The sequence below is a fragment of the Rhinolophus ferrumequinum genome, chromosome 9 (assembly GCF_004115265.2).
Source record: "Rhinolophus ferrumequinum isolate MPI-CBG mRhiFer1 chromosome 9, mRhiFer1_v1.p, whole genome shotgun sequence".
Classification (NCBI taxonomy): domain Eukaryota; kingdom Metazoa; phylum Chordata; class Mammalia; order Chiroptera; family Rhinolophidae; genus Rhinolophus; species Rhinolophus ferrumequinum.
In genome coordinates this window covers 85,865,473-85,877,718 of record NC_046292.1, presented here as the reverse complement: position 1 = coordinate 85,877,718, position 12,246 = coordinate 85,865,473, and positions in this window count along the sequence as shown.

Below are 12,246 nucleotides of genomic sequence, written 5' to 3'. Positions count from 1 at the left end.
ATGTGTATTAGTCTGAGAAATGGAAAAGAAATACTACAAAGTAATTCATCATTAAATCAGAAATATGGAAATTTAGTGGGCAATGCTTTCACTATGTGACACCTTCCCTCCCCCAAAATACTTAATGAATTTACACTGGTAGCAGAAGTAAAGGTAAGGAAAAGAGAATTTGGCCAAATCAACATAAACAAAATACAAAGGAAATTCCAGTAAAAGTGGATTGTGCATTAATTATTTGTTTATTTTCCATATACAGAGAATTGAATAACTATTTCATTACTTCTAAAAAAGGTCAGTCCTCTGAGAGAATTCACATGTCTATTTTCAGTGTGTAGGTACACTATTTGCTTGTAATAAGACATTTTAAAAAAATTTCACAGTTAACTTATTCCAGTGGGTGGTATATTTGAAATTAAGGCTTGACTTAAATGACCTAAACTGGGATTTGAGTTTCAGTATAAAATATCTGAGTGGATAGTCACCCAAATGATAAAAGTGATAACTGTTGGGAAGGGAGATTGGATAAATAGGTGGAATATCAGTATCACTTTTTAATTTATCCTCTTTGATTTGAATGATTGCAGATAGATTTTATAATTAAAAAAAAAAGTTTGTTTGTTTTAATGTAGTTTTAAACTTCTTTCTTTCCTTCAAGTCCTTAAGGTTTTTAACCCTGGATTTCTTTTTCTTCTCTTGTATTCTTACTTTTGTTGTTTATATTCATGGCTGGCGAAGAAATTTGGCCACTGCAGCACTTCTGAGATGACAAGGAAAAGAGGTGTATCGCATAAAAAAAGAGGCAAATTTAAACTGGATTCCAGGAGCCAGAGGTTCTAGCATCTATTCAACCGTAACTAGTTGTGTCACTGCAATTAACCCTATTGGGACTCAGTTTCCCCAAGTATAATGCAATGGGTTTGGATTAGATACTCTCTTTTGGCACTGACAGTCTGTCTTTCAGTATCTAACAACATGTATTTCACCTTTTGTGTTAAAGTGAGCATGCTTTTTGTATACTTTTGCCTTAAAGTGGACATATACAGAGGGTGCCAAAAAATGTGTACAGGTTTTTAGAAAGGAAAAAACTGTATTAAAATTGTAATACTCAATATATACTGATGATAAAAGATACAAGTCATGTGTATACATTTTTTTGGCACCCCGTGTGTTTTTGTATTACTGATGTAATTTTGTAATTGTAATTTTGCAATGTAACTACACTGCTAATGCAGTTTCATATTGTTGGCTGGAAGGACCTTTCGTTGTGGCCAACTGTTGTGTATAAATATAATGGTTTGCTTGTTTTGAACATAAAGAGAGGGGTCTAGATGTCCCTGTCATACTTTCTGCTCTGAATACCAACAGAGGAGAAAGAGGATCAGAAGTGCTTCATGTAGAAATGCCTAGAAGGACCCTATGCTTGGTTTAATGCTCTGCTGTTGCCAACTTACAACTCTTCACAATTTGTTTAAACAAGTGGTCCTACATTTTCGTTTTGCACTGGGCCACTTATATAGTCAATCCTGTATGTAAAGCTTATTACTTTTGCTTTCTAAGTCTAGTAGACTGAAAAGAAGCATTTGGGGTTTTGACATTCAGTGACTAAAGGAAAATGAATATATCTTTAATAAATGCAGATGTATTTCAGAAAACTTCACCGTGATCTGTACCCATTATTTGCCTCCTCGGGGAACCGAGAAGGAAACTAAGAGTTGCTGAGCACTACTGTGTGTTAAATACTTTAGCAGGAGTATATCATTCAGTCCTCACAACAAAAAGGGGAGAGGTATGGACTCCAGGTATCATTCAGGGCTTTCGGATACACTCAGAGTATCTACTCTGATTAATTTAAGCAGATTTAGGAATAGATTGTAAGATATTAGTAAGTTCACAATAATGTTGGGAAGGCTGCAGAAATAATCTCAAAGCTAGGGTTCCAAAACTCAGCTGGAGAATTGGCTTGATTAGGAAACTCCTATCACTGATGTCATGGCTACAAAGTACAAACACCAGAAATTAGATTTTACTGCCGCTACTACTGCTACCAGCACCAATACCATGTCTGCATCAGGAACATGACCGTAAAATCATTGGGAAATCGCTTCTCTCACCGTTGCCTTTGGAAACTGGATGCTCCGGGCTCCTAGCTATTCCAGCACAAATGGTAGCTCCGTGCACAATGTGCTTCCTGATATTGCTCACTTCTGAATCAAAATGTGTGATTGACCAAAGTTTTAGTCACTTACTTCTGTCTTCACTGTTAAGGTAACCCAGGAAATTGAGTTTTAACTTCCAAATTTGAGGGTCCTTAATTATATATTTATCTGTTGTACCATGACTAAATGATTGCAATAAAGGAGGTGCACATTATACAATGCTTATCTGCTCTGCATTTTAGAAAACATTTAACTATAAAAGATGTATGACTATCAAAAACTATAAGTATTTGTATGACTATCAAAAAATGTGGAGATAAGATGAAGAGCATATGGAAATGAAAACAGCTTGTTGATGACCCTATTTGTATTAATTAGAAGAAAAAAGCTATTATTTCAAATTAGATGTGAAGAAGCAGGAAGGAAGGAGAGAGAAGATTACCAGCTAATAAAGGTATATTTATAATTATAAACAATTATAAACCTATTGTTTATAATAGGTTACTAGTAGGCAATAATAGTAGGCAATAATAATAGTAGGCAATAATTGTTACTAGTAGGCAATATCCAAAAGAAAAGAGGGGAATAAGGTTATTATATAAAAGCATTATTCTAAAGGTAACCTTAGAACAAAAACATGAACTTTTTTAAATGCCAAAAGAGAGAATGCAAGCAAATAAAAGAGAACACATAAGTGGATGACTATATGTTTGTCTGAGTGTATATAATTGTTGTAGCATGAATCAATATGAAAGAACAGAGTCTATGCATATAGATTATGTAAATATATATTAAATTTCAGAAAATACATTTTAAAAGAAATACATTCTAAAGAATAAAAATAACAAAAACATGATTCTTTGACAACAATGGAATAAAATCAGAAACTAGTAATAAAGAAAAATTTGAAAAGACTTTTTTATAGAAACAAAATCATTCTAATAAACAATTCTTGAGTCAAAGAGGAAACATGGTGAAATTGCAGAATAATTTGAATCCATGAGAGACAGTTACGAGAAGGAATTTATACTATGAAATATTTATATTAGCAAAAATGAAAAGTAACTTAAAACTGAAATCTAGATAAAGAATTTAAAAATAAGCCAAAGGAGAGCACAGGAAAGAAGTAATAAAGATAAGTGAAACAGCAATAACAACAAAAGAGTAGAACTATATATAAATGTAAATTACAAAAGTTGAATAACTAGCAAAATTAACAAACCACTAGCCACTGTGGTTTGTCTTCCTAAAAAAGGAAGAAAGCATAAATACACAAAATTAGAAGTGACAGTGGGGAAAAAAATCATAACAGAATTTTAAAATTCATAAGAGATCTATTATTTGTACAAGTCTCTGCAAATAAATGTGTAAACTTACATGGAGTTTTCCAGAAAAAAAATTTCTGAATTATTTTCTAGAAAAATGCAACTTGTGAAATAATGTGAAAATGAATACAGGAAACCTCATTTAAAATGGAGTTGAGAAGACTGGAAGGGAGAGCTCTTATGCACTACTCCTTCTCACTGTTCACAGACCCCCAACAGGAAGAAGCTCACTTTACTATGCCAGCAGGAGGAAGGGGATTTTTCCTCTTTGACCTACAACAATCTAATCAATGTGAAGCCACATCAGCCCCAAACTCTACTTCTCTTCTAATGGACTTTCATTCAAAACCACTCCTCACACCTCCTTCCTTTCCTCTATAAAAGCAAGTCTGTCTCCTTTGTTCTCCAGACGTGCGTATGGTTTTGTCATAGTTTGCAAGTCCCAACTTGCAATTCCTCTGTTATTCCCAAGTAAACTCATTTTTTGGTGGTAAACAATTGGCTATTTCATTTTTAAGGATGACAATAAAATTGACAGCAGTGGGTCATTTTTATATAGACTAATAATTCCCCTGGAAAAAATGGAGGAAGTAATAAAAGAGCTTTCCCACAAAAAAGTACCAACTCCTGATGTGTTCACAGCGGGAGTTTATCAAACTTAAAGATCAAATCATCTCAATGCTGGTAAAACTGTAATATCCCAGAGCATAGAAGAAAAACTTGACAATTTATTTTATAAGGACAGTAAAACATTGATCTTCAAACCTGTCAAAGATTTCTCCAAACAAGAAACTACAGAACAATGACAGCTATAAATATAAATGTAAAAATCATAAACAAATATTAGCAAATGGAATCCAATAGCACATTAAAAAAATAATACATCATGAATAAGTGGAATTTATTCCAAGAATGCTACAGTGGTTCAACATTAGAAAATCTATTAATATAATCCATCATATTAATACAGCTGGTGAGAAAAATTATGTAATCATCTCTACGTGCTCAGAAAAGTCATTTGACATTGTTTAATACTCATTTATATTAAGAACACTCAATAAAATAGCAATTAATATGTGTGTGTGTGTGTGTGTGTGTGTGAGTGTGTGTGTGTGTGTTGCAAAGTCTCAAAGGTAGTTTAATTTAATGGGAAAACATTAGAGGCTATCCTGTTAAAGTCAGGAACAAGGTAAGAATGTCCACCATCTCCACTATTTTGTGACATTGTGTGAGAGGGTTTTAGCCAATGCACTTAGATAAGAGAAAGTAATTAGAGGCATCTGAATGGAAATAAGAAGTCTATTATCTCTGTTATGATTTTATGTCTTGAAAACTCAAAAGAATCAATGGAAAAACAATAAACAATAAGAGAATTTATCAAAGTAGCATGTTATAATATCAACATTCAAAAATCAAAAGTTGGAAGATATAATTAGAGAAGACCCCATTTATATTAAATATTTAAAAAATCTAGACATAAACATAATAAGAAGTGTTAGTTATATGAATAACAATATAAAAACACAAGTATAGTTGTGTTTTGTGCTACAAAAGTATATTTGAACCAATGGACAGACATACCATGTGGATGCTAATCCTCTCTAAATTAATTTATAAATTATCAAATTAGAATAAAAAGCAACAGGTAGTGTGTGTGTGTGTGTGTGTGTGTGTGTGTGAATCAGGAACTGGAGAGAAAAAAAGTTCATTTGGAAGAACAGACAAGAAAATCCATAAAAATTACGTGGGTTAAAAAATACCAATGGAAGGTGGGGTCTGGGAGAGCTTTTTAAGATATTAAAACATTATTATAAATCACCTATAATTAAAACAGGGTGGTATTGAGATATAGCTGGATGGATCAATGGAACAGAATAGAAAATTCAGATATAGACCCAGTTGCATTTGTATATATGCAATAAAGTCAGCATCTCAAATCAATGGGGGAAAAGATGGACTTTTTAAAAAAGGGTGTTCAATAGCCTCCACCATACACACCAATAATTTCCAAATATATTAGAGATTAAATGTAAAAATTAAAAGTTTACCAGAAGAAACCATTGGTAAATTCCTCTATATCCTGGGAATGGGAAAAACATTCCTAATCATTACTCCAAATCCAAATTCAGTAAAGGAGATGATCCATACATTTGACTACATTACAATGAAGAAACTTTTGAATGGAAAAAAACAACACAAAAAACAGTCATATGCAAAGTAAAAAAAACACATGAAAAACTGGGAAACATTTGCATTATATGATTGTAAAAGTTTAATACCCATATAAAAGAACTCCTGAAAAGAGAGAAGAAAAAGACCAGACTAACTATACAGAAAAATGGGTAGAACTGTGGGTAGACATCTCACAAAAGATTATACAAATGTCCACTAAAACTATAAAAACATGCTCAAATGTACTCATAATAAGAGAAATACAAATTATAACCACATTGATACCATTTCTCATCTAACAGATTGGCAACAATCCAAGTGTGACAACACTCTCTGTAGGAGGCTACTGTGAAGAAATAGGGACTCTCATGCATTTCAGGTGACAGCACAATGTTACAATCCCTCTGAGGGGAAATGGGTGGTGGCCATCACAATTAAACAATTACATTTTCCCTTTGGCCCAGAAATCCAGTGTTCCATGGAGCCTATTGGCCAAAAACCAAAAATAAAATGTGTGTATAATGCTATTGAATGCTATCTTGTTTATAATAGCAAAAACTGTAAACACTCAAATGTCCTTAAATAGGAGAGTGGTGGAAGACATCCTGGTACATGCACGGTGAAGTCCTATGCAGCTCAAAACGGAATGAGGAACGTATCTATTTGGTGGTATAGAATGATCTCCAGGGTATATTGTTAAGTGAAAAAAGCAAAGTGGAGAAAGTGTTTATGGTGTACTACCATTTAGCTAATAAAAGTTGGCAATGGTACAAATATGCACACATTTTTTGCTTTTATTTAAAAAATGGAATTATAAACCAAAAACCTTAAAAACACGATTCCCTGTGATGGAGAAGAAAGTATGCAGGGAACGGAAATAGGAACTAGACTTTTGTGACTACCTTTTCTTATAGATTTGACTTTGGAACCAGGTATATTTTTACATAATTATAAGTGTATTAAATTAAAAGAAGACATCCCTAAAGAACAGAAAGCAAAATGAAACAAACTATATGTCAAGTTGATGATGTGATCACAGAGAATGGAACTCTTTTAAGTGACTTTATCACAAAATAATTTAATTATACATGCTAAGGGAGATATAGCCAAAGGACAAAAATTCATGAAAAATGTCTTTTTTTGGTTCAGTTTGCATATTAGCAGTGTTAGTGTTGATATTGTCTTTCTTGTTCTAAGAAAACCAGAAAACTTGTACTGTGTACTATGGCATGTGTACTGTGGCACAAAACAAAGGGGTAATTACGCGGCTTTGCTGGAAACTGGGGCTTGGGTGTGGCAGAAAGGAGAAGCAGATGGAGGATAGAAGTTACATAAAAATTCCTCAGTTCTGAATTTGAATTAAAATAGCAATATAAGCTCATGATGATTTTATCTTAAAGAAAAGAAAAAGTATTTTCTATCTAGTTCTGTTTATTTAAAAGTCTTAGAAGCAAGGACAACTCCATGACACTGAAAGCCCCTAGCACCCAGATTCTGGTTTCAGATACTATTTGCCACAAAAAGGAATGTGTTCTTTGGAGAATTGGCTGATTCCAGATGTGGTACAGGACATGTACAAGGTGAGCTGGATCACCTTCTCATAGTAGAAAGCAAAGAAGTTGTCTAAGAGTAATGAGGGGATGTCAAAGGATAGGAGAGAATCAGCTGAGGGTCAGTCAGATTAATTGCAATGGATTAAAACCCTGTAAATATGTTTAAATCTATGAGTTCATAAAGATAGTAAAACACAAAAACAAGAAAAAAATCAAAATAACCCTTGTGGGTTACCTTTGGAGGAGTCTAGAGATACAATTCATTATTTGAAAAATGATAAATAAGAGAAACAAATAAGGAAACTTTTTTTTCTTGATTATCCTATAGGTACTGTATCTCAGGGACACCAAATACTGATGAAGGGAGAGTTTCTCTTTATAGAAGTGCTCCAGCTGATAAAATGAAGGTAAAACAATAAAATACGATGGTTTTGCATTCCCCAATGGAATAATGATCTTGGCAACAATTATTAATAATTGTTCACATCACAAAAATAAGGAGTAATGGACATAATGTGTTTCCAGGAGAGGTAATATCATCACCTCTGAAGCAGTCTTGCTAATTGAATCTGAATCTGATCCAGCCTTTTTAGCTAACGACGAATTTAGAGGGAATAATAGCGGGAAAGAGGAACATGTTAAGTGACACTGTGAAAAGGCAATCAGCAAATTCTAGAGCACAGTAAACTCTGTAGAACAAATGACCTGTTTCAATAAATAAATTGCAAAGAAAAAAGAAAAGACAGGGAATGTGGAACCTATCAATTCAAAGAGCTATAAGGACATATCAACCAAATGCAATGTGTGGATCTTTTTTCAAGCCTAATTCTAACAAAAAGCTGTTAATTTAAAATTTAAAAGGTTGATGGTCAGCCTTGACAGTGGCAGATGTCTACTACACTCCATTCTGTATATCAGGGATATTAAATTACTTGCCCAAATTCACATAGCTAATAGATATATGCATGAATCAATCACCTGTGGGTTATAAAAAATGCCGATGTCATGCCATTCTAATTTATTTTGTCTGGGGTGAGACCAGATATTGGTATATATATTAAAAAAAAAAAACCCACGTGATTCTAAAGTGCAGCCAGGGTTGAGAGCCCCTTTAATAGATGGGGGATCTGAAATTTTAACTCAGCTTTCTGGTTCTCAAGCCCATACAGTTCTATCTTTTGACTCTCACTTTTTCTCTATTATATATGGTGAACTGATGCATACTCTTTTTCACTCAACATTAGGCATATGAAAGAAAAGAGAGGTATTTTATTTAAAATAATCAATACATGTATTTTTAGATGACCTGGATATTTGATTTGGGGATACCCTTATCAAGACAGCCTTACTCATAATAAAAATAACTTGATTTGATTTTTTCAAATGGAACACTTCTCTAATCTGCTGTTATCATAGTCAAATTTTAAATCCACAGTACCTTAGGGTACAAATTAAATGTCAAATGAAATTAATTTTGCAAGAGGAACATGAACTGGCTGACTTTTCCTTTTGGAGCAGGCCCGACAGCTTTCTGAATATCATGTGGGCATCTGCTAAAATGAGCTGCAGCATGCCAGAAATTGTTACTGTATCAGATAGCTCTTAGCAGGGCCTATCTGAAAATTTTCAGTTTTAGGAGAGCTTAATTTTCTATTTCAATACGCTGGGGCTTTAAGCCCATGTGTAAGTGACATTAGCAGTGTGGTAAAGAAGGTGATGCAGGTGCCACGCGTACATTTCTTTCTTTGTCGCAGATACCTCTCACATCTATGTGTGTCCTGCAGTTAGGCCATGTGTTCACCAAGCTGTTGCTACGTACTAGGCACTGACCTGAACGCTAGGGACCATTGATGAACAACTCCGACTTCCAGTGTCTTGAGGGAAGAGACTTGAAAATAGACAATTAGCATCGTGTGATGGGCAATGAGCAGGAAGTAGAAAGAATGACCAGAGCAGACAGACGGGCACTTAGTCTGGAACTGGGGAGGTCAGGGAAGGTTGCCAGGAGGCCCTGGTGTCCGAGCTGAAACTTGAAGGATGAAAAGGAGTTGGTTAGGTGAGAGGTAAAATGATGTGGTGGTGTGGGGGGAGGGAGTGTTCCGGTTGTGGGAATTGCATGTGCAAAGGCTATAAAGTGAGGAGAGCATGTTTCTTGGCAAGAGCTGCTCAGGGTGAGTAGGTGAGAGGTGAGGTTGGACAGGTAAGCAGATGCTGGATCAGAAGGGGCCTGGTAAGCTGTATCAAGAAGTCGTTACTCCACAGTCTCTTAGCACCTCAAACTCAACCTGTCCGAGCTGAACTCACTATGTTTTTCTCTTAGGCCTTCTTCCCAGATCTGCCCTTTCTCTCCTAATCTCCATTTCACTGAATGACGTTCAAACATTTACCCAAGTCGTGAGTCTCGGTGCCGTCCTTGACTCTTCCCTCTTTTTCATGTCCCATATGCAGGCAACAGAGAGTGGATTCAAGTCCCGTGACAAAGCAATCTTCCCTCTCCTGCCACGCCATTACCAGAAAACCTGGTAAAAGTTCTTACACTAGATTTGTATTTGGGCCCACACTGCTTTTCCCTTGAAAGCTGCCCTTTCTGTACAATTCTCCCCACCCTCATTGCTCATGTCTGAGCACAAGCGCCATCATCAGCCATCTGAAATTTTTTAGCTGTCTCCCAGCTGGGGTTTCAGTATCTAGTTTGCCTCCTTCCCATCTGTCCTCTATCCTGAAGCTCTAGAGAGCCCTCTGAACTGCCAATCTATTTTGTCACTCCCTTGCTGAAAGCATACCCGTGGTTTCTCATAGACTTAGAATTTAGTCCATTCTCCTTCGCCATGCAACTAACGTCCTTTACAACCTGATTTCTTCAGACTCACCTTTGACACTTCCTGCCTGGTGTTCTGTGCTCCACCCCTGCATGTCTCCTCAGAGCTCCTGAAAGCCCCATGTACTACCTTACTTTGAGGCCTTTGCATCTGTGGTTCTCTCCATCAGGGATGCCTCCGTCCTTGCACGCCAGCCCTCTCTTAGGGCTGAGAATCTGGCCCTAAGCTTCTCAGGCAGCCATGTATGGCAGCCACGTATTGCCATGTATGCTCCCTGCACAAGAAGTACCCCCATATATTGCAAAAGTCTTCTTGTCTCTCTGTGTGTGCCTCATTGGCAGGCTTACTAAGGACACAGATAACATCCTATTTATTATTGAATCACCAGCACCTGGTACAAGGGTCAGAACAGAGGCAGCTCATGCAAAGATACAGACTGAGGTTGAAAGCTATGACAGTGGGTCAAAACAACTAACAGGCAAATTGTGAGGATATTGTAGAGTTCTGCTTTTAAGTAAAATCAATCAATCAATCAATCAATAGCAGAAAACCCATATCGGATGGGTAGGCCAATGCAAATGAAAATGACTCCGAGTTGACCACCAGTTTACAAAAAGACAAATCATTTCCTGTTACCAGTCACTCATTCATTGAACCACAGTCTTTGGGCTTGGAAGTGGCTATTTATCATCTCACCTCCTCACCATCCTCATCCTCATCACTGGACTATCAAACATGTATTGATCATTGCTGTGTGCCAGATTCTGTTGTAAGCTCTTTACTTGTATTAACTCATGGATCCTCACAATCTTTGAAGCAAATACTATTATTATTCCCCTTTTAAAGATGAGAAAACTGAGTTGTAAAGAAGGATAAGAAAATGAATTTTCAGAGCATTTCAGAGAGTGAAGTCCCTTAGAAGAATGAAATAATCCAATTTCCCCCAGGTATTGAGGCCTGCCGCTGTCTGACGTGTTCTCTGCCTCATAACTCCCAGACTCAGTGCCACCTCAGTGGGAAGCTCCAGGCTCCTCTTGGGGACACCAGTTCATCGGAGCTTAGGTAGAGCTTGGCTTGAGAGCCACCTAGGGGTCACTGCTGCATTGTGGTGGCTCGCTCACCAGCAGCCCCTGGTGACCCCAAGATTGCTGCTGAACTGAGGATGCATTTGGGAAGAGCTCTCTGCTTTAACCGCCGCCCTGGGGACAATGAAGACAGATAATCACAGGACTTTCCACAGCAGGCTACCTTCTCAACCTCTGAGGAGGAAGGCCCAAAGCAAAGAGCGTCCTCTGTGCTCCTAAAGTGAAGAGCAGCCTGGGGCTAGCAGGAACTTATGGGTCCATCCCTCCAAACAGGTTATTTCTTTCTGTGTGAGAGAAATACAGGCTATTGGAAGGACATATGCCCATATAGATGCTTCCTTTCAGACCCTTTCTGTCTGAAGACTTTCCAAATCCAGGAAAGCCGGCCACACTCCTTTTTGGGTCCCACTGAATCCCACACAGACTTCTAACAAAGCACTTTCCGCACTTCATTGCACTTATTTCTTCACATTTGGGACTCTAAGTCACTTGAGAGGTGACTGGCATGGAGTAGCCATTCAAGAAGTGTTTCTAGAATGAGTGAACGAAGATTAAGTGAACAGTAATTATAGGAATATAATGTTAGGGAGACAGGATAGCACTGAAGGAAGAGGATGGGCTTTATAGCAGTACAAACTACATGCACACAGGGACTGGCAAATCCTACCTGCCGCTGAACGGCTGTACCTGTCCCCAACTATTGCAGATCCTGTTGGATTTCTACCCAAAAGCTATTTTCCTCCCCTTTCTTCCATATAGCAGAGCACACCTTCCATAATATAGCCAGAAAATACAGGGGCAAACCATGAGAAGCAAAGACTTGATGACTTTGGTCCCAAGTAGGTAACCTATTATTTCATGGTCCTTCTCTGCGAATATTTTTTTTTTTACTGGCTTTTCAAAAATTAGTTTTAGAATCTTTTGATAACTTCAGCTCATTTGAGACTTTTTCTCTCCCAACAATACTCATATGTAAGTTGGTTGCAGTTGTTTACATACCTAGTAATTCTACAACCTCAGAAGTTTAGCACATAAACATTGATTTCTCACTCATGTCACTGTTCATTTAGGAGCCCAGGCTGTATAGTTCAGTGGCTCCATCACCCTCTACGTCCTCAAAGTCTTCCTCTTCCTCT